The sequence below is a fragment of the Nannospalax galili genome, unplaced genomic scaffold (assembly GCF_000622305.1).
Source record: "Nannospalax galili isolate Female #2095 unplaced genomic scaffold, S.galili_v1.0 scaffold8137, whole genome shotgun sequence".
NCBI classification, from domain to species: domain Eukaryota; kingdom Metazoa; phylum Chordata; class Mammalia; order Rodentia; family Spalacidae; genus Nannospalax; species Nannospalax galili.
Genome location: NW_008340056.1, coordinates 13,838 through 35,263, shown reverse-complemented (window position 1 = coordinate 35,263; position 21,426 = coordinate 13,838). Strand labels below are relative to the sequence as shown.

Sequence of the window (21,426 nt, the reverse complement as noted above, 5' to 3'; positions counted from 1 at the left end):
TTTTTTTTTTGAGAGAGAGAAAGGGTCTCCCTGTACCTCCAGCTGGTCTGGAACTCATTATGGAGACCAGGCTGGCCTTCATGTTTTCTGAGTGCTGGGATTAAAGGCGGGCACCACCACACCCAGCTTCTTCTCAAGCATTTTGCCAATCCTGTGGATGTCACCTACTTCCAAAGAAGATCTCAGTTCTCCTTAGCACAGACATGAGAAAACAAGATGGAAGTGAGAGGCTGCAGTCAGGTTTTCAAAGGGCGCCGGTGGCAGCCACAGGAATCAACTAGGTCAACTTGTAGCCAGTTATCTACTGACCTTAGACTTGGTTACATGTGGGCTGGATTCTAGCTGGCTTCTGGCCTCTGCTCTTTCCTCCATTGCCTCTGTCTTCCAGCAGCTGTGAGACTCACCCATTTTAAAACCTGCAGCTTTTAAAATGTTGGCTCTAATTGATTCTAAGAGTGAAAAGCTAGGATACTGCAGGCGGTGCATCGTAAAGCAGTTTGCTAGAAGCATAAGGTTTCTCAAAGGTTTATCTTAAAATTTCAAGTAAACTTTACAGGGTATTTATTTTTCTTTAACTATTTCAACTCAGAATAATTTTTGCTTTATATAAAAAGTTGTAGGGATAACAGAGAGTTCCATATTCCCTTCATTAGTTTTCCCTAATGTTAGCATCTTACACTGCCACGATCACTTGCATTGCTAACATCTGAACTGTAAGTGTTTAGATGTTTTTCCACTGATAAACTGTCCTGCTTTAGGATTCCATCTAGCGTGATACACTGCATGTTGTCAACATGTCTCCTTCGTCTTTTTTGGTACATTTCATTTTATCAATCTTAAGTTTTCATTATTATTATTATTATTATTATTATTATTATTATTATTATTATTGCCAGGGTCTCAGAGTGAAACCTAAGCTGGCTTTGAACTTGTTTAAGCTTCCTCAGTGCTGGGATTTCAAGATGTGCCACCATATCCAAATTTTAATTGCTTATTTTAAAGAGGTCTACATAAGGGCTTGTAAAATGTCCCCACGTTTGGGTATATCTGATGTCTTCCTCATGATTAGTTTGGAGTTAGGTGTTTTGAAAGCATACCACAGGGTGAATAGTTCTCACATGTCACAACAGGGAACACACAGCAGCATGACCCGTCACTGGTGATGTTAACTGGGTGGCTTGCATAATGGTGCTTTTGCCAGGTTTCTTCACTGTAAACTTGTTTTTCTTTTTCTACTATTTTGTTGAGTCATTAAGACCTCTGTATACTGAATTGGAGGAAAACTAAATGCCAAATCCTTGAGTGGGGAGTGTATACATATATTATTTCAAATTCCTCTATAGGGAAGGTTTGTCAATTATCTTCACTAATTGGATCATCTCTTTATTTTAATTACCTCTGTCTTATAATATCAACCAATGCTTTTCACTTCCAAATGCACACATGGCATAGGCTTCCCAACCGTGTGTGCTGAGCATTTGCAGGCTTCCTCTCACGTAGTCTCAAAGGACAAGATCTTAAGTCTTACTAGGTTCTGTTCTTGCTCTTGTTGACTCATAAGACTCAATAATACCTTTGAGTAAAAGAACGAATGAGTGACACACAGATGAGTGACACTGTTTATCAGTATTGTCTGAGGTTAAGGACATTTAACACTTAACACCAGTGTCTGATTAAATAGTTACTCATTTCTCCTGAATTTCTTAAGGCCCAGCTAAACACCTTCCATATTAAAAATATTGTGCTAGCCGGGCGGTGGTGGCCACACACCTTTAATCCGAAAACTCGGGAGGTAGAGGTAGGCAGAGCTCTGGGAGTTCCAGGCCAGCCTGGTCTACGTAGTTAGTTCCAGATCAGCTGGGGCTACAGGGAGACACTGTCTGAAAAAGACCAAGGCTGTCAGATACTTTTTAAAGGTGACTAAATTACTCTCAAAATACATCTTTAAAAACTCAGCAAACCTCACAATGTGGGAAAAGCATTGCTGGGGTAGGGGTGGTGAATGTGGTGGGGGGAGCGTCTTTAAATCATAATGAACCTGTAGAGAAAGGCTTGGAACTTCTAGAACTTCTGGAAGCCTGATTTCACCTGTTTACAGTCAGGGGCCAATTGCAGAGCTCAGCTAGCGCCTGGGCATTCTGATTGGTCTGGACTGAAGGAGGCAGGCCTTAGAGTATATAAAACAGCCCTGGAGGAAAAGGTAGTCCTGGGTTTGCAGAACTAAAAGGATTTTTTTTTTTTTTTTTTTTTTTCTCACTTTTGAGAGCCAAGAGAAGTGGGTGGCAAAAACCATGCTTTGGTGTGTTTCAGGGAAGCTTTGGGGAACTCACTGCAGTGGGAGAGAAGGAAGACACAGGGAAAGCCCAGCAAGCAGGCCAAAGGACTCAGAAGGGGAACCAGTCACTGGGCTCCTGGAAAACACCCCTTAGGAGGTCACAGCGACTTCCTGAAAGCATGCTTTTAGGCATGTGTCCTTTTCCTGGAAATGCAGATAGGGGAGGAAAGTCCCTAAGTACCGGGATTTCTGAGGGCTTGGCGCTGGGAGAAGCTGAAGTTTGATTTCAAGTTGAGCTTTAAGCTAAAGTCTTTCTCTAAGAACAATTACCTGGCAGCTTTTTCTACTACTCTGATCAAACTTCTGTGCTTTACCAAAACCACTTTCCTATGTCTTCTTAGAACTAGGCTTAGAGATTCCATGTCAAACAAGTCCCCGAATCTTTATAGAACCAGGTTGTAAAGTGCTTTCTGCCAATATTCACTCCTAATCCTAAAGTCTTTTGTTAAACAGAAACACCTGTCTATAGTGATAGAAAAAAAAGATGTTCTTCCCTCTCCTTCAGAGACAAGCTTGATATTATAGGAGCGAAGCAAAGACTTGCATGACCCTGAGGGTCAAGCAACACAGTGAGATCTTCCAGCATCACATGGTTTAAGCCTCCCTCTGCCCTTATAGTTAGCTGCTTTCTGTAATGAAAGTTTTACCTTTTGACATAAAACCAGTGGGCTGACACCTTCCCCTGAGGATGGTGATGTGTTCACCTCAGGCTGTGGGGTCTTCAGCAGGCTCATCAGAAAGCACTTCAGTGACAGCTGAAGGACTGGGGGAAGTTGTGTCTGAGGATGATGTGCTCAAGCAGAAGACCAAGATTTGTCTTCATGTACAGAACTCTGTTCAACAGACTGGAGTCTTAGCTGCTTTCTTGCCATAATTGACAGATGAGAACAGACTCTTAAAACTCTTGAAAACAGCCTGTGGGGGCTGTTGCTATAACTGATTGAAGGGACACCTGGGGGAAGCGAGCACCGGGAAAGCAATGCTTCCCCACAGCTTTATCCTGAACTGTTATCCTGTAGGGTTCTCTGTTCTTTGACTGTAAACCTCTTCCAACCCTACAAATCCTCAAAGTATTGGTTTATTGGTGACATTTTCTGTCAACCAAGAATTTGATCAGAAAGACTTAGTGTGACTTCTAAGGGATTAAGTGGTGTATAGCGAAGGCCCCTTGTTCTGGTTTCTGAATTGCTGTGACAAAATACTCTAACCAGTACCAACTTGGGGAGGAAAGGGTTTACTTCATATTGCATCTCCCGGGTCACAGTTCATCAGATAGCCCAAGGTGGGAACTCGGGGCAGGAACCTGGAGGTAGGAGCTGGAGCACAGGCCAAGGAGGAAAGCTGCTTACTGGCTTGCTCCCCTGGCCCCTGCTCAGCTTGCTCTCTTATTCAACACAGGCCCACCTGCCCAGGGGTAGCACCACCCACAGTGGGCTGGGCCCTCCCACATCACTCAACACTCAAGAAGATGCCCCACACACGTGGCCACAGGCCAGCCCTATGGAGATATTTCCCCAGTTGAGGCTCATTCAAGCCAGGTGGTGACATTAAAGCTCACCAGCACACCCCTCTTCATTTCTATAAACATCTACAACTATAAGCAGAGAAAACGGTCAACTTGTATACACACTGGGTTCAATTGATATTTTGGTTTCTTAGTGTCTGCTGTCTGCCTGCAGCTAGTCAAGGCCAGGGGCCAGTGGATGGTACTTTAACAGGTTGTAGTCATGTGGTCCCTCCTGCTACCTAATCTAAAACCCGCCTTAGTCGAAGACTTCTCTTTAGGTGTTATAAAGCACTCAAGATAAGCAGGAACAGTGGAAAGAGGTCACAAATGTAAAATAATGGAGGCCTTGAAATTACAATCATCTGTGCTCAGTGGGTGGTACTAGTTTTTTAAAGGTATTCATTAAAGTAACTTAACATGTCTACTGTACCTAAAGGCAAGGGCATTTGGTCCTTTGTGGGATTTTGTCATTTGAGACAGGGTCTCCCTGTAGTAGCCTCAGCTGGCTTGAACTATGTCGACCAGGCTGGGCTTGATCTGAGCTCTGCCTGCCTCTGCCTGAGTGCTGGGATTAAAGGTGTGCACCACCACACCTGGCACTTCTGGGCTCTCGATGAGTAGTCATTAATTCAAAGTCCAGTAAAGAAGGGTGTTTGCAAAAGAGGGGACTTTACCAGTGTACACTTTCCAAGGAGCTCAGAGTACCCAGAGTGTAGGAACTCAACTTCAAAGCACTGAGGTGTGAAAAGACAACTTGCCCAGCAGTTCCCAGAGTTGGTTTCTAATGAGAAATAACCCTCCAGCTTGAACATGGGGCCACAGCAGTCATTCCTCCAAATTCTCGGGCTGTTTCTGTGTGGGAAATGTCATAACTGAGCCTCTTGTTTCTGCTGATTTTAAACTTAGCAAGAGTGCAATCCAGTGTTGTCAAATGTTCTGAGCCTGTGGTTTTTGTTATTGGCCTTGGTTAGTTTCTATTGCTGTGATTAAAAACAGACCAGAACTAACTTGGGGAGGAAAGGGTTTATTTCACCTTAGAGCTTAGAACTCATGGAGGGGAGCCTGGGTAGGTGTGCAGAACAGGAACCTGGAGCACAGATGCCCTGCTCTGTGCTTAGTCTGCTCTTTCATAACACAGGACTACTTTCCCAGAGGGGACACTGGTTTCAGAGGGCTGCCACCTCCCCCCAATGCCAAGAAAATGTCTTACAGACTTGGCCACAGTCCAAGCTCTCTACAGAAGTTATTTTTACCAGGGTCTGTTAACTTGACAACTGAAGCCATTCAGCACAAGGGGGGGCATTAAAAGGAAAGCTTTTTTGGTCTTTTTGAGACAGACTCCCTGTTGCCCCTCCTGGCCTGGAACTCAAGGTACACCAGGCTGGCCTGCCTCTGCCTCAGGAGTGCTGGGATCAAAGGCCCACACCACCACACCCAGCCAGGAAAGCTGTCTTATAAAAACAGGAATTTGAATTGTTACACTGGGGGGGGGGGCATTAAAAGGAAAGCTTTTTTGGTCTTTTTGAGACAGACTCCCTGTTGCCCCTCCTGGCCTGGAACTCAAGGTACACCAGGCTGGCCTGCCTCTGCCTCAGGAGTGCTGGGATCAAAGGCCCACACCACCACACCCAGCCAGGAAAGCTGTCTTATAAAAACAGGAATTTGAATTGTTACACTGGGTGGAACCCTAACACTCTAATCTGCACCAAATGAGAACCTTCTGTGCTATTGTCTTACTTTTAAGTCTTCGCAGGGCCTGTCAATCACCTGGCTGAGAGACTACCACCCCTAACTCACATGAAGACTTGCTAAGGAGGTTGGAGGAGAAATCCTTTAATGAGATAAGCAGGGAACATGCCCTCAGAGCATTTGCCTACATACACATTCTCACTGCAGAACCTCGGTTTTCAGTTCTAACCTCAGACTTTTACCCTTTCTAATTGTGGATAGCAGCCCGAATCTAAGCATGCCTGCTGACACTGCTTATCCTTTCGCTGAAGACTCCAGCTTCTTAGTGCTTTCAGACTCCAACTCAAACGAACGACAATCCCTCTTCATCTCTATCTCCTTCCAGCAGCTGCTAGGACTTACCGCTTGCCTGCTCTGGGCTAGAGCTACCTTTTGAGTGTTTATTTTATTTTATTTTTTTTTTTTGGCAAGGTTAGGTTCGTTGGTAAGAGGGAATCCTGATTCTCCAGTAACGTGTCTCTTGCTCAGTTCTTTGTTTGAGACGCCAAAGAACCTGTTCATTACATCACAGGACCCATGGACCAGCTCCCCACCCAGCAACAGTCTCTTCACTCAAACTGCAGCTTGCTTACAAACCTCTATGGCACCTAACTCCTAGTTCACTCAATTGCCTGGCATTTACTTCAAGAACTCTTTTAACACAACCTGTAGGTGGGAGGTATGATGGCCAAAGCTTATTCACACTGTATGTTCCTCCTCACCTACCAAAGCAGAGGCAAATGCCAGCCGTGGTCATGAAAGCAGGTAGCAGGAGGAAGGTGGGAAGGAGTCCTTCTGGAGACTTCCTTTTCACAAGACTGGGCTGAGGAGTCTGGGCAAGGTTAACGTGCCTTTGGGTGAGCACACTCTGGAGGGCAGCCCTCACCCTCTGAGAGCTTACATACAACCTACTAAGCTACACAATAGCTCAGGTGTGGGCCAAGGCATTTAATCCAGGCCCACCCACCACTCTGGATATCGAAACTTTAAGCCTAGCCAGGGTTAAACAAAAATTACTACAGAATTAGTTTTAGTCTGGGTGTGGAATTTAATCTATGCAAAATCTAAGGTGACAAAGTCTTGAACATTCTGGAAAGCACCATGTAGGGGAACAAAGCTACTGAAGTGTAGAAGTAAGCCCTGGAGATGGGACCAGTATATGGTCTGCTTTCCAAAACGTGTTTTCACTGTGACAAAACACCCGACAAAGTCTAAAACTTTGTTTTCAAAGTTTGAGGGTACAGATCATTGTGACCAGGATTAGGATGAGAACCTGTGTGCTGATAGCTCTCAAATAGTGTTGACCCATCTTTCCTCAAAGTCAAATAAAGAGCCAATTGCTAGTGAAAATTTGAAAAATGAGATTTATTCAGTGTTGTCACATTGGAAAAGGGACCAAGTTCTACAGACACCCCACCTAGCAGGTCCATTTCCAGGGTCTTAATGTAAGGTTTAAATAGGCAGAGATCACTAAGTGTTCTGCCAAGTTGTGATCTCCCCTCACCAGTGTCTGAGCTAGCCTCTGCTTCAAGTTTCTCTGGCAAGTTGTGAATCTTTCTCTGGAAACAAGTTCTAATTGTAAGTTCCTCACCAGTTGCTCACAAGGTTTGAGTATTTTCTTCTCTCAGCAGGAGATTCCTGAGAAAATACCAATTTCTGGATCTATTGTTTCAATAGGCTGAACTCAAAAGGGAGGGGATACCTCTTTTTTGTAAAAGTCATTTGTGTCTGGTGCAGCAGTTACACCATGGTGGGGAAGGGATGGAAGCAGAAATGAATTCTGTGTTCTGGAAGCTTTATCCTTTTTTCCCCCAGGATGCCAGCCTATAGAATGATCCCACCCACAGTTAGGGCAGGTCTCCCTCTATCAACCCATTCTCCATACTCCCTCACAGGCATGCCCAGAGCTTGGCCCCCTTTATTCCAAACACCACCTACTTGACAAGATTAACCATCATCAGGAACTTCTGTTTTAATGCCAGCTAGGGAAGAGACTAAAAGCAGTGACTCTGGTCAGCACTGGGGTTGCCTAGCCCAGCTCAGTTGGGTCAAAGATGCTGGCTTCTTGTCCTGGAGACTGAAGCACTGGGGTTGCCTAGCCCAGCTCAGTTGGGTCAAAGATGCTGGCTTCTTGTCCTGGAGACTGATGTGTGAGCATGGCTAGCGTCTTGGGACTGAGGCCTCGTGGAGAAAAGAGGGGAAGCAGGTGGTTCAGAAGTCTATAGGGCTGTGCGCCAGGTAGTCTTTGTGGCCGATGCTGATGACCTGCTTGGTCTGCATAGCCTCCAATTTGGGGCAGTCAATGATCCAATGGCCCAGGCCCCCACAGAAGGCACAGCCACACTCCCCTAGGATATCCAGCATGGACTCATTCCCCCACGGCAGGGTTTGCAGCACAAGGGGCACCTTCTGCTTGGCCTCTAGCAGTAAAGCCTTGAGGTCCATGAAGACTGACTAAAGGACTTGACGAAGGTGCTGGTGTTGCCAATATTCCCTGACTGCCCAGTGGGGCCAATTCAGGGCACTGAATGGGTTCGTTCATCCTGGTCTCTGCCCAGATGAATAGCCACAGCTTCAACCCCCTCGAGCACTAAATATTCGTGGATGGCATCCACATCTGCTTCTTACTCTGAAAAGATGAGCACTAACCACGTCTCCCTTCTTGGTTTCCTCCTTCACGTACTCCCCCTCCTTGATGGCATCCAGGCTGGCACCTCCAGCTCACCCCAACATTAAGAATGACAAGCTTTACAACGGCACTCTAGGCAAAGTTCTGTATCTTTGTTGGCACGGTAGCCCTGGAAGTAGATGGTGCACATGTCAAAGCCCATGTCAATTGCGCAGGCTGACTGTTTTCTTCTGGAAATCCATAAGGCGCCCCCAGGGGTGGCTACTACCATGTGCCACACCCTGTGTAGTCTCCATCTGCTCTTTGACAGACATGCCCCAGATGCAGAGAGCACAGCTCTCCAGAGGGTCAGAGGAGTCTGTAAGGCCCTTCATGCTTGGAGATCAGCCAGCATTTCTCTTGTTCTGAGGAGAACATGAGAGGCAGGGCAAATACCAGTGTCTCCCTGGACCTTGTGAAGGCAATGCTGATCAAGTCCAGACCAGACAGGCCAGTGGGGCTGCCCTGGATCTGGGGGGGTCAGTTTTCCTTTAGGCTCCCAAACACAGCAGCTGGTACCCTCTGCTGTTCCAGTTGGACTTCGCTGGGCTCCAGATCCATCTCATCCTCATCTTCTTCACCCAGCTGGATCTCTTCAGGGTTGGCCTGCTGAGCCAGGCCTGCCAGCTCCTCCCTAGACCCATCGCTCCTCACAAAGAAGATCTTGCTCTGGGCTCGACAGGAGTGGTCCCTCTCTGCCTCAGCTGCAAGCTGTTCTGCCCGCTGTTCTAGTAGTTTCATGTCATCCATGCCACTCTGCCCAGGGGCTAGGTCGGACACGGTGCCTGTGGCGCTGCCTGACACCTTGAGCATCTGGGAGGCCATGAAGCTGACCTGTGTGTTGTATGTGGCCTGCACGCTCCGTCGGATCCTCAGCATCTCCCTGATGGTATCCTCATTGCCATGCTGGACCTCAAAGTCCTTCCACGTCTGCCAGAACGCCCCAGTTGTCCGGGGGTCACACATCTGGGAGCAGAAGCTGTAGATGGCTCGGGCACGGTCCATCTCGCCAAACTTGCACTCCAAGTGCGCAAAGCGTAGGCACATCTCTCGCGCATACTCATCAGGTAGCACCTCAATAGCCTTCTGGTAGATTTCCCGCGTGTGGATGAGGCCGTAGATCTCAGCCACCCGCTTGATGTAGATGTTAAAAACATCATACTGCTCGGCAGGCTCCACGGCCCTGGTGGCACGATCATATACGGCCATGGCATGGCGGGCTAGGCCCCACTCCTCCTCTAGCTGTGCGTACCGCAGGTACAGGGGCTTGGTGTATTTGGGTGGGCAGTGATCCAATGCCTGCTCGAAGAGGTCCCGAGCCCGCTCTAGCTTTTGGCCTCCATAGCGGGCAATGAATTTGGTCAGATAGGTGCTCCAAATGTCAGACACGTTGGGCCACTTGAATAGCGAGATGCCACGCTCGTATGCCTTGAAGCTCTCCTCAAAGCACTTGTGCTCCTCCAAGAACATGGCATAGTTGATGACGATCTGTGGAGTTGCGATGCGCAGGTCCAGGATGCGGTCGTACACGGCCTTGGTCGACTGAAAGGTGCCCAGGCTCTCTTCCAGGTCAGCCAACATCGACCAGACCTTCAGCGATTTGTACACACGGTTCTGCACGGGCTCCGAGGGGTCAAAGTACTCAGCCTGGCGAGCGGGTAGGGCGGTTGCTTTCCTCAGCAGCCTCAGGGCCCCATCGTAATTCTCATGGCGGAGCTCCAGCTCACCCCACTGGCACCACAGGCTAGCCAGGTCGTCCACCTGCTTAAAGCTCACCTTGGTTGCCTTCTCCAGGATGACACGGGCGTCATCCAGCTGTCCTTTCTCATCATAAAACTTAGCAAGTGCAACCCACAGGGTGTGGGGCTTGCCTATGGCCTTGAAGGGGTCCACTGTCTGTATAGCCTCTTTGTACGTGCTGATGATCTCCCTGGGCTGGTCCTGATGCAGGGCCACGCGCTTGTGCCACTCGTGGACGTTATGCGGATTCTGGCGCAGCAGGACACTGTTGAGAAGCAGTGGCCGACGACCGATGAGCCGCTCGAAGCGGGCCAGGCGCAGTTCAAGGTCCACGTCGTTGTCCTCCTCCGGCCCAAGCTCAGAGGCGGTCTCCATCTTTGCTGCAACCATGCTCTCCTCAAACTGGGCGTAGCTGTCAAACACCTGGGTGAAGTCCCGCACGGTCATCACGGTGCGGATGGCCTCCTCATACACGTCCCGAGCCTTCTCAAAGTGGCCGCTGCGGATGTAGTACTCGGCCAGCGAGCACCACAGCTTGCCCAGCTGGTCTGTGAAGCGGGTGAGGCCGCCCCGGATGATGGCATCCACCTGGAGGGACCTCACCTTGTCCGGATTCTGGGAGATGAGGTCGCACAGCTCGTGCCACAGCTGGTAGTTGGACTTGCCAGCCTTGGATATGAAGCGCTCATCGTTCACCACTGTGGCCAGGAGCTGTGCAGCCTCATCCAGCCGGTCACTGGACTTGAGGTACTCGAGGTACTCTTCGGCACTCTCCGGGATCAGCTTGAGGAAGCGGCGGTAGCCTCGAACAGCGGTCTCGGGCAGTGGGTGGGAGCGCAGGAAGCTTAGATACAGGGGCCAGATGCGAGAGTGCTGTGTGATGGGCAGTGCTCGAAGGGCACGGTCAAAGGTGCGGCGGGCACGTGTGACGCGCCCCTGGTCCATGAGGAACTGGCAGTAGTCAAGCCACAGACGGGGCATCTTGTGCATGAACAGAAAGGCCCTCTCATGGCAGTTGTTGGCATCTTCATAGGCGGGGTCTGTCACGCATCGATGCTTCACCTGTGCCCGGCGCACCTTTAGGTAGCGGTACCAGAGCTTGTAGCTGCAGGGCAGCAGTTTGAGCGCGCGTTCATACAGCTGATTGAGCCGGGGCTTCGGTGCCCCCTGTTTGAACTCGATGTAGAGGAGCCAACATTTGACGGAGAACTGGTTCTTCCTGATTTCTTCCTCATAGGGAAGGTCCTCTTCCTCAAAGACAAGATCAGCCACACTCTCCAGAATCTTTCCCCTGAACTGCTTCTCCTTCGCACACTCCTTTTGTGCCTCAGTCTTCCCTTTGAGGTGTTGGTGCCGATCCAGGAGACTGATCTTGGACTGAGGGCCCGTCAGGATGTCGTCACTTCCGGGTTCCTGTTGGCTGTTCTCGGCTCCAGCTGTGTGTCTCCTCTGCAACAGTTTCTGATCATGTGATCCATGCCGCCCCGGTGGCAAGCAGGGTAGGTAGTCCTGGTCCTCATCTTCTGAGTGGTTCCCTCCAGTAGCCTCGGAAGTTCGAGCCTTCTTCCGCCTGGGCTCCCAGTTCTCCATCCTTTCTCGCTTGGCTTCCCTAATTGCACTGGCGTCCACGCGTTTTAGCCCCAACTTTGTGTGGCATTTATTGGGCTCCTCGATGCTGAGTGAGTTGGCAGGTGAGCTAGATTTGGAGCTACATGGAGCCTCGAGGTTGTGATTCTCCTTCCTCTGCAGCAGAGGGAGCTCCATTCCTCTTTGTCCAGGCTGGTCTCCATGCTCCTGGCTCCACTTCTGTGGCTCCCTGCCCTTGCCACTCAGGCCCTTGCTTTTTCCAGGCTCCTGATGCCCCAGTGGCTGCTCGGTGGAGGTCCCCTCTGCTCTGGCCACCTCCTCACCAGCTGGCGGCCTTGAAGACTCCATGGCTGTTCAATTTCTGGAGCCAGGAGCAGCTGAATACAGCATCAAACGGGAAAGCTTCTGGGTCTAAAGACAGAGGGTTGTCCTAGTCCAGAAACCCGGAGTTCCCACTTCCAGTCCTTCACCTGAGATCCTGCCAAAAGGCAAGTAAGGAGACTGACTAGGACTCCTAATGAGCAGACACCAGCTGCCTTGTCCTTTTTATACAGTCCAGGAGCCCCGCCCATGACATGGCACCTCCCCTACTCAGACGGTGTGTCCTCCCACTTTGATCCAATCCAAAACCGCCCTCTCAGACAGACATGCCCGGACATATTCTGCTTTCTAGGTTTTTCTAGCTTCTGTGTTGACAGTAGTAACTTCTAGTGTTTTTTAATGACATATGTAGCACATAGCTTCAGTATTTCAGTCTGAAGGCAGAGGCAGGAGGAACTCTGAGTGCGAGGCCAGCCTGGTTTACATAGTGAGTTCCAGGCCAGATGGGGCTACAGGTAGACCTGTTGTACCACATCCACTGGACCCCAAAAAGAACACCGAGGACCCAACACCTGTTACCTGTGGGGCCAGGAGTCTCCGTTTTTACCTTATAGGGCAGTTTTTATGCTGGGGCTTGCTTAATCTATAGTTTCCTGGAAGGGGAGTGAGGAATAGCAGGCGGGGGTCAGGGCATGCCAGGGTATGTCTAGGCATGTCTAAAGCAGCAGCAAAGCATTTTACAGAAGCTAAAAGAGCAACTCGTGGGGGTCTGGAGGGATTGGTGGGTAGCGGTGAATGAAGAGGGTCTCAGGGTTCTACAGACCCTGTCTCAAAGACCAAAAAAAGCACTAGTGTTCTCTTCATTGATTGTTCTGTGTTCCCTTCTGGGAGGGGATGGATCTTGGTCATGATGGAAATGTTTATGTGAGGGTAGGTCTTCACTGTGGCCTCCCTGAAGTTTCCATTTGGCACTGGAGTGAAAGGCCTCCATTTGCTTTATGTCTTCTGGATGTTCACCCACAAACTCGGCCACCACATGCAAATCTCCACGGACGGCCGCAGAAAACTTCATTTCTTTGAAGCTCTTGATGGAATGTGGGATACAGTCTCCCTGTACCAGGATATGGCATTTCTCTTGAACTCACTCATGCTCAGGAGGTAGCCTGGGGGAGTCCAGCTGGTTTTGATTGGATCAGCATATGTGATGCCCTTGGCTTTTTCCTTCAGACTTCAAGGGTTTCCCCTCAGCCGCACTCTCCAGAATCTTCTCTTCCATTAATTGCTTGTCCTTGGCACACTCCTTTTGTGCCTCAGCCTTCTCTTTGAGGTGCCGGTGCCGATCCAGGATACTGACCTTGGACTGAGGGCCCACTGGGATGTTGTCACTTCCCCGTTCCTGTTGGCTGTTCTCTGTTCCAGCTCATTTGCCAGTTTGCTCTGTTTCTGGCCCAGGAGTTTTCATAGCCTCAATGGCACATAGGGGACGTAGTCCTAGTCCTCATCCTGAGGGGTTCCCTCCATCAATCACCTCATAAGTTTGATCTTCTTCCACTGGGGTTCCCCGTTCTCCATCCTTTCTCCCCTGGCTTCTCTGATGGCACTGGCCTCCATGAGTCTTAGGCCAAACTTTGTGTGACATTCATCGGTCTCCTCGATACCAAGTGAGTCGGCATGTGAGCTAGGTTTGGAGCTGGCCAGCACCTCAAAGTTGTGTCTGTGATTCTCCTGCTTCCTCTGTAGCACTGAGAGCTCCATCCAGCTTTGTCCGGGTTGGGCTCCATGCTCCTGGCTGCACTTCTGTGGCTCCCTGCTGCTGCCACTCAGGCCCTTGTATTTTCTGGGCTCCTGATGCCCCAAGTGGCTGCTCAGAGTCGGTGCTTTCTGTACAGGTCCCCTTCACACCAGGGTGTGGCTTTGAAGACTCCATGCTGGTCATCTTTCTGGAGCCAGGAGCCTCTGAATACAGCATCAAATGGGAAAACTTCTGGGTTGAGAGGCAGTTTCAGTCCTATTGGCAGAAGCCCAGAGCCCCTGTTTCCACTCCTTTGCCTGAGAGCCTGCCCAAAGGCAAGTAGGATGGAGACTGACTGACTTGGACTCCTACAGAGCTGACTGATGCCTTCTTTTCATGCAGTCCAGGAGCCCTGCCCATGGCAGGGGACCACCCCATTTAGCCTTGTTCCAAAATCCCAGGGGCCTCCGCTGTGATTTTCCTCTATGGAGGCCTCCCAGAGACTCCGAGCATCTTCTCTGCCACTGACACCTCAAGCACCCTCAGGTCTGCTGGACATATGGCCCAAGTGGCAGCACACCCTGGACCTACTGAAGCTTTTCCTGTTCCAGGCCCTACTCAAATCTGTCTTCTGAGTCACTTGGTATATGGGTCATAATAACAGACCCAGGTAAGTAATGTGCTGCCTCCAGAATCTGAAGAGGCCCACTGAGCGTTGTGCTTCCTTCTTGGTGGAGGAGGGTCCAGGTCCAACAACTTATCCTTCACCTTAGAAGGAATATCTCTGCATGCCCCATACTGCCAAACTCCTAGACATTTCACTGAGGTGGAAGGCCCTTAAATTTTGGTTGGATTTATTCCCCATCCTCATAAGCATATGCTTTACCAACAAGTCCTGAGTGGTTGCTACCTCTTGCTCACTGGGTCCAATCAGCATAACCTCAATATAGTAGAGCAGGGTGATTTTTGTGGAAGAGCCAGGCTATCAAGATACCTTTGAACTAAGTTATGCACAAGGCTGGAGAGTTAATACACCCTTGAGGTAGAACAGTAAGGTGTACTGCTGGTCTTGCCAGCTGAAAGCAAATTGCTTCTGGTGGTCCTTATGAACTGTATGGAGAAGAAAGCATTTGCCGGATCAACAGCTGTGTACCAGGTACCAGGAGATGTGCTAATGTGCTCAAGCAAGGAGGTCACATCTGGTACAGCAACTGCGTTGGAGTCACTACTTGATTATGGTTTCAATAGTCAACTGTCATTCTCCATGATCTGTCTTAATGCACAGGCCAAAGAGTTAAAGGGAGATGTAGTGGGAGTCACCACCCCTCCATCTTCCAAATCTTGATGTTGGCAGTAATTTCTGCAGTCACTCCAGGGATGTGATACCCGTTTTGGTTTACCATTTCCCCTGGTAGAGGCAACTCTGGTGATTTCCACTTGGCCTTTCCAATTATAATAGTCCTCACTCCACCAGTCAGGGAACCAAACTGTGGCTTCTGCCAACTTCTAAATATATCTATCCCAATTATACATTCTGGATCTGGGAAAATAACCACAGGATGAGTTGAGGGATGCCCTGGACCCACTGTCAGTCGGACTTCAGGCAAAACACTGTTTATCAACTGACATCCATAAGCTCCTACTTTAACTGGAGGACTACGATGCTTTTTAGGGTCTCCTGGAATCAGGGTCAACCTAGAAGTAATATCCAATAGGCCTCAAACTCTGATAATTTCCTTTTCTGCAATGTCCAGTTACCCCCCAGTAAAAGTCCACAGGTCCCTCTGGGGAAGGATGGGAGAAAGGCGGACAGTATAAGTCTTTGGTATTGTGACAAGGTCCTTCCTCAAGGGAACCTTGCTCATTCTAGGGGTTCTGGGTCTGTAAACTGGCTCAAGTCTGGGAATTAGTTGGATGGGATTCCCTAATATGATCCAATGTAGACTTTCTGTTCTAGAGGTTCTCTGCTTACATAGATCAAATCTTAGTAGGCTTCCTATGTATTTGGTCTCTGGAAACACCAATACCACAGGCCCATTCAGGTCCTGCCATTACAGGCATTGTGGGATTTTTTGGCCTCTGCTGCCCATTGCAGTTCCTATGCTCAACTTTACCTGTGGCAGTTCAATGCTGCACCCGACCCCTACTCCCAGGTCCTGTTAAACCCATCACATTTAGTTCATGTAACTGAGCAGCAGCAGTTCCAACTCTAAGATCTGACATAAGGAGAAGAGCAGAAACACAGATCTTCAAACGTGCTGGCGCCTCTGTTTAACCTCTTTCAACCTCAGTGAGGCCCTTCCATTGTGGAGTATTCAGTTTTACGCAATGAATCCCATTGTGGAGGATTCAGTTTTACGCAGTGAATCCTCCTGAGCATTCCAAGTTGCCTGAACCTCAAAATCCCTTCATCACTAAGCCAAGGGCTATCAGGCATCTCTACCTTTTTAGTAGGCCATCTTTTGATAAATCAGCCAACCAACCAAACTCCTAGCACCTTTTAAAACTGTGAGCCTCCCAGATAACATCCGACAGAGGACTAATATCCAGAATATACAAAACTCAAAAGATAAATGACCCAATAAAGATGGGCGATAGACCTAAACAGTGTTCTCAAGCAAAGTAATAAAAATGGTTAAGAAACACCTTAAAAGTGCTCAACATCCTTAGTAATTAGAGAAATGCAAATCAAAACCACTGTAAGATTTCATCTTCTCCAACTAGAGCGTAGAAAGAGGAATGCTCATTCACTGGTGGTGGGAATGCAAACTTGTGCTGCCGCTAAGGAAAACAATGTGGCGAACCCTCAAACTAAAAATGAGCCTACCATATGATCCAGAGATACCACTACTTGGCATATACCCAAAAGACTCAGTATACTGTAGAGATACCTGTACATCCATGTTTGTTGCTGCTCTCTTCACAATAGCTAAGAGATGGATACAACCTAAATGTCTCAACTGACAAATGGTTAAGGAAAATGTGGTACATCTACTCAATGGAGTTCTATTCAACAGTTTAAAAAGATGAAATTAGGGGTTGGAGAGATGGCTCAGTAGTTAAGAACACTGGATGTTCTAGCAGAAGACCTGGGTTTGAATCCCAGCACCCACATGGCAGCTAATAACTGTAATTCCAGTTCTAGAGTATCTGACACCCTCTTCTGTCTTCTGCGGGCATTGTAAGACTCGGATGCACTTACCTACGTGCAGGTAATACATGCATACACATGCAATATAAGTAAAATAAAATAGTAAAAGAAAAGATGAATTTTCTGGTAAATGGATGGAGCTAGAGAGTTATACCAAGTAACACAAACACAGAAAAGCAAGCGACGTATGTTTTCCCTCATTTATGGATTGTAGCTCCAATCCCTTAAATGTTAGTATATAAATTCTGAAGTAAGGGGTTGGGGATTTAGCTCAGTGGTAGAGCGCTTGCCTAGCAAGCACAAGGCCCTGGGTTCGGTCCTCAGCTCCGAGAAAAAAAAGACAAAATTCTGAAGTAAAACCAGGAGCCAAGTAAAGAAAATAATCTGAAGGGAGATAGTAGGGAACAGATGCTACCTGAGGGAGGGACATACAAGGGACCATAGTGTGGGGGAGCGAGGGAACTCAGGAACGGAAGGATGGTGAGAGTTGGGAGGTATTGGGAGGGTGGGAATGGTGGGGGCACTGCTACTGGGAAGGGAGGGAAGATGGAGGCTGGATGGGAGAAAAAAGATGAGTGAATCTCGGGGGCTAGGAATCCTAGAGGGAAAAATGCCCTAGAAACCCTATGAGAAATGCACACAATGTCTGAACATTAACACATATGTATACCTAGGAGCTGCTTGGAAGGGAACACAGTACTCATTGAGTGCTGCATGGCATGTTCTCTTCCAAGAAGTTTCTTTTTGCAACAAATGGAGGCTACTGCAGAGTTGCAATCTGATCAGGCATAGAGAACATGCGCCTGGGGGATGTCCGGTACTAGGTAACACATCTGCAGTCAAATCTCTACAACCAAGGCTCATGGAACATAGTGGAATAAGGGGTAGAGAGAGGGCTAATGCACCCCTCAACTCTCACCAGTGAGGCTTCCATGTAAATCAGTGTGTGTCACACACAGAAGGCCTCAACTGGTCAAGTTTTGGAGAATAAGACTGTAGAATGTACGATAGGACTCATGGAACCTCACCCACCCAGGGACCATTTCAGAAGAGGAGGCAGAAAGATTGTAAGAGCCACGGCTGGCTCATGAATGAGGTGGAGGTTTCCAGGCCAATGGAGGCTTGCTCATGTGAGCCTGCAGCAGCAGTGGTGTCCAACACAGGACCCATGTAGGCTCAAACAAGGGCACAAAGGGGAGGTGAGAAATAGGTGGCAGGTCAGCACTAGATCAAGGACTATTTGAGGCAGGTTGCTGCAGGTTGAGGGTGAGCATGACTTGCATCCAACCACTGGATGGGCTGACTAGACTGCAGTGGACGCATTTGCACTGAAGGACGTCTGGGATTCACCCATGATCCTCTGGGCTCCAAAGGGCTTGGCAGGTTCATTTTTCTGGCTCTGCCATGGTTGTCCAATGGTCCTAGCATCTCCAATATGCTAGGGTTTCTACTGAAACTGAAGCTGCACCTTCACCAATGGGCTCTCTTGGCCTATCTCATGAAGCAAAGCCTCAGATTTTCTCCATAACCCCTTCACACCTTCCACACCAGAACCATGTGGGAGACTCTTAAAAACATCATTAAGCCCTGCTTCCAGCTTGAGATGGGGATATGATCCAGAGGGGACCTCAGCCTCCCTCTGTGTGATGACCCTGAGGAAATATGTCCCAGAAGATTTTTCCACAGTAATGCTGGTCTCTTGTTCACAGCTGATTTTTGAGTCCCAGCTAATCGGTATCAGTTGTCCCAGTAAAGCAATGGTTTCATTTCAGTGGTGCTGGTCTTATTCAGAGCTGATTTTTTCAGCCTCGGGTGACCAGAATCCAGACTCTGAATTCAAAATATCACACAAACATCCCTCATAGTCTTTGCTACCCTTAAAAAGTCATAAGCCAGGCCTCCATCATCCACATTTCTTTTCAGTATAACTGTTCCAAGCTCCACAGTAATAGCTCACTGAGCTCTGAGTACTCAATGGCTTTTCCAGCCCCAAGCTGCAGATGCTTCCACAATATTCCCAGACACACATGGTCAGGTCCATCACAGGAATACCTCACTCTCAGTACCCAGTCTTAGGTTTCTTTTTTTGAGACAGGGTCTCCTTGTAGCCCCAGCTGTCCTGGAACTCACTATGTAGACCAGGCTGGCCTTGAACTCAGAGATCCGCCTGCCTCTGCCTCCCAAGTGCTGGGATTAAAGGCATGTTAGTTTGCTTTCTATTGCTGTGATAAAAACACTGACCAAAACCAATTTGGGGAGGAGCTTACAGCTCAGTCCAAGGGAAGCCAAGGCAGGAACTCAGGGCAGGAACCTGGAGCACAGGCCATGGAGGAACGCTGCTTACTGACTTGCTCAGCCTGCTTTCTTATACAATACAGGCCCACCTGCCCAGGGGTGACACTGCCCACAGTGAGCTGGGCCCTGCCACATCACTCAACAATCAAGAAAATGCCCCACAGACATGGCTAAAGGCCAGTCCAATGGAGGAAACTCCTCAATTGAGATTCTCTCTACCCAGGCCTGTCAGGTTGACATGTAAAGCTATCTAGCACAAGCATTGAACAGTGGAAAGGGGGAAAATTAAAACAAAAAAAACTAAGGCTTAGAAGTTAGAAGCCACTGAAATGGCACTGCGATGGCTGGTATGAGTTTCTCTGCAGTTTTAAGGAAAATTGACCAACCTATCAGCCTCACCCTCTACCCCCACCCCGTAACATGTATCTAAAGCCTTGGCATTTAGAACTTTGGGATAGTGATCTATATTCTCAGTGCAGTACAGGAGGATGTCCTCAGAACCTGCTTTGCCACTGCACAGGGAACTCAGAATACCAAATATGTTGGAACTCAGCTTTGCAGCATCTCTACTTATTCCAATTTGCCCTTCAGTCCTGAGCCTTGGTCACTAATAAGAGGAACCCTTCAAGCCTGTACCTGTCCCTGATCCAAATTCTCAGACTACCCATAGGGGAAAGCATCACATCTAGGCCTTATCTTGTTGATGCAGCTGATTTAAGCTTAATTACCAGGATTGACAGCATTCTGGATCTTAAATATTCCATATCTGTTTCAGTACTGTCACTGGTCACTAGAGAGCTTGAGCCTTATTTGTGATGTTGTAGGCAGCCTAGACAGTCATTAGCAAGCTTTTGAGGATGGGACCCCTCCACGATCAGCTATGGACCCTACCCCATTTACCACATGAAAAGACACTCAGTATGTTGGTTTTGTTAAGGGCAATAAGGGAAAGCTCCTTTGTCCTGGTCAAAATAATAGAATCTGTGATTTACCTCTGATCCCAGGTGGAGCCCTGATAGTCTACTTTGCATCAAAGATTGGACCAGGACATAGCATCCTCCCTGCTTATCAGTTAATCCACTGGGCTCATCACTTACCTGGTCTGGAGGCAGCTCTCAAGAATAGTGGATTCACCTAAAGACATTCTAAAGAAATGGGAGGGAAAGTTAACTCCTTAATGAGACAATGTACTCTCCCTTTACCTTTCCTCTCTTGTCTGGATACCAGTCAAAATCCTATGCATGCCGCCCTGATAATTGTGCTTTCTTACTTTTCTCTGAAGGCCCCGTACAACCTCTTTCCACAGTTGTTGGCAGCTCTCCATTCCTGAACCTAATTCAAAAGCCATGACGTTCTCCATATCCCTCTTTTGTGGGTCATTTTTGAATTTTTTGGGGGGCGTGGCGCTTGACTACTCATTTGTCAAGTGTGAGCTTTGTAGATGAGAGCATCATGTCCCAAAGCCAAAAAGCTGGACACACTTGCTATTCTCTGAAAGGGAGTGTTGAGCCTCCAGCTTCCAGTCACCTGTAGTTGCTGTGGACAGGTGTTTCCCTTTATGACTAGACTTGCCAAGAAGGTTGGGAGAGCCCATGAGAAATTGTTCCTGTTAAAGATGCCAGATGGTTCAACCTAGGACCGCTTGGCCTGTTTTCTGAAGAAAACCTGGTTTTTGCTCAGGTACCTACCTATGTTAGAGATTCCCCAAACAGCACATTTTATCCTGTTAACTCCTGCTTTAGACCCGTTTCAGTCATCAGTAACCACGAGACAGCCTAAAGGCTACCGTGCATTGAAAGTTCCCCTCTCAAAACAATTATGACCCATTAATATTTTGTTTTGGCCTCACTCAAATTGTTAGGCCATGACAGAGGAGAGCCTGATCTTTGCTAGAATATGCCACAATCTCAAGCCAGCTTCCCCCTGGAGTCCTTGTTCATCTCGGAAACACCGTGATGGGGTGTGTAATATGGGCACAATCTTAGCCAATTAGCTAGCAAAGCCTTGACCATTCTAGGAAGCATGGGGTGAGAGCATGAATCTGCTTTTCAGCAGCAGCAAGCCCTGTGGGTAGTGGAAAAATATTCTCACTTCTCTAATGTGATGGGCTGGTGGAAGCAAGGCCAAATTGGGGACGGGGAAGAGGAGGCCTGGGAAAGCCCGGTTGATTGTTTTGAGCTACCACTATCAGACTCTGAAGCAGTCAGAAATTTCTAAACTACTCATGATCAATGAAAGGAAAAGTTACATGGGTATCATTTTTTTCTGGTCTGAGGTTTAGGAATTCCTCATTGGGAATATATGGTATAAAATGAATCATCTTATGATCTTCAGTACTGAATGATATCAAAGAACCTTCAAC

General features: G+C 48.2%; 1 pseudogene; it reads right to left on the bottom strand.

The window, feature by feature from the left end:
- Positions 1-8,718: 8,718 nt before the first annotated feature.
- Positions 8,719-11,913, bottom strand: LOC103735609 (annotated as a pseudogene).
- Between the last annotated feature and the right edge of the window lie 9,513 nt (positions 11,914-21,426).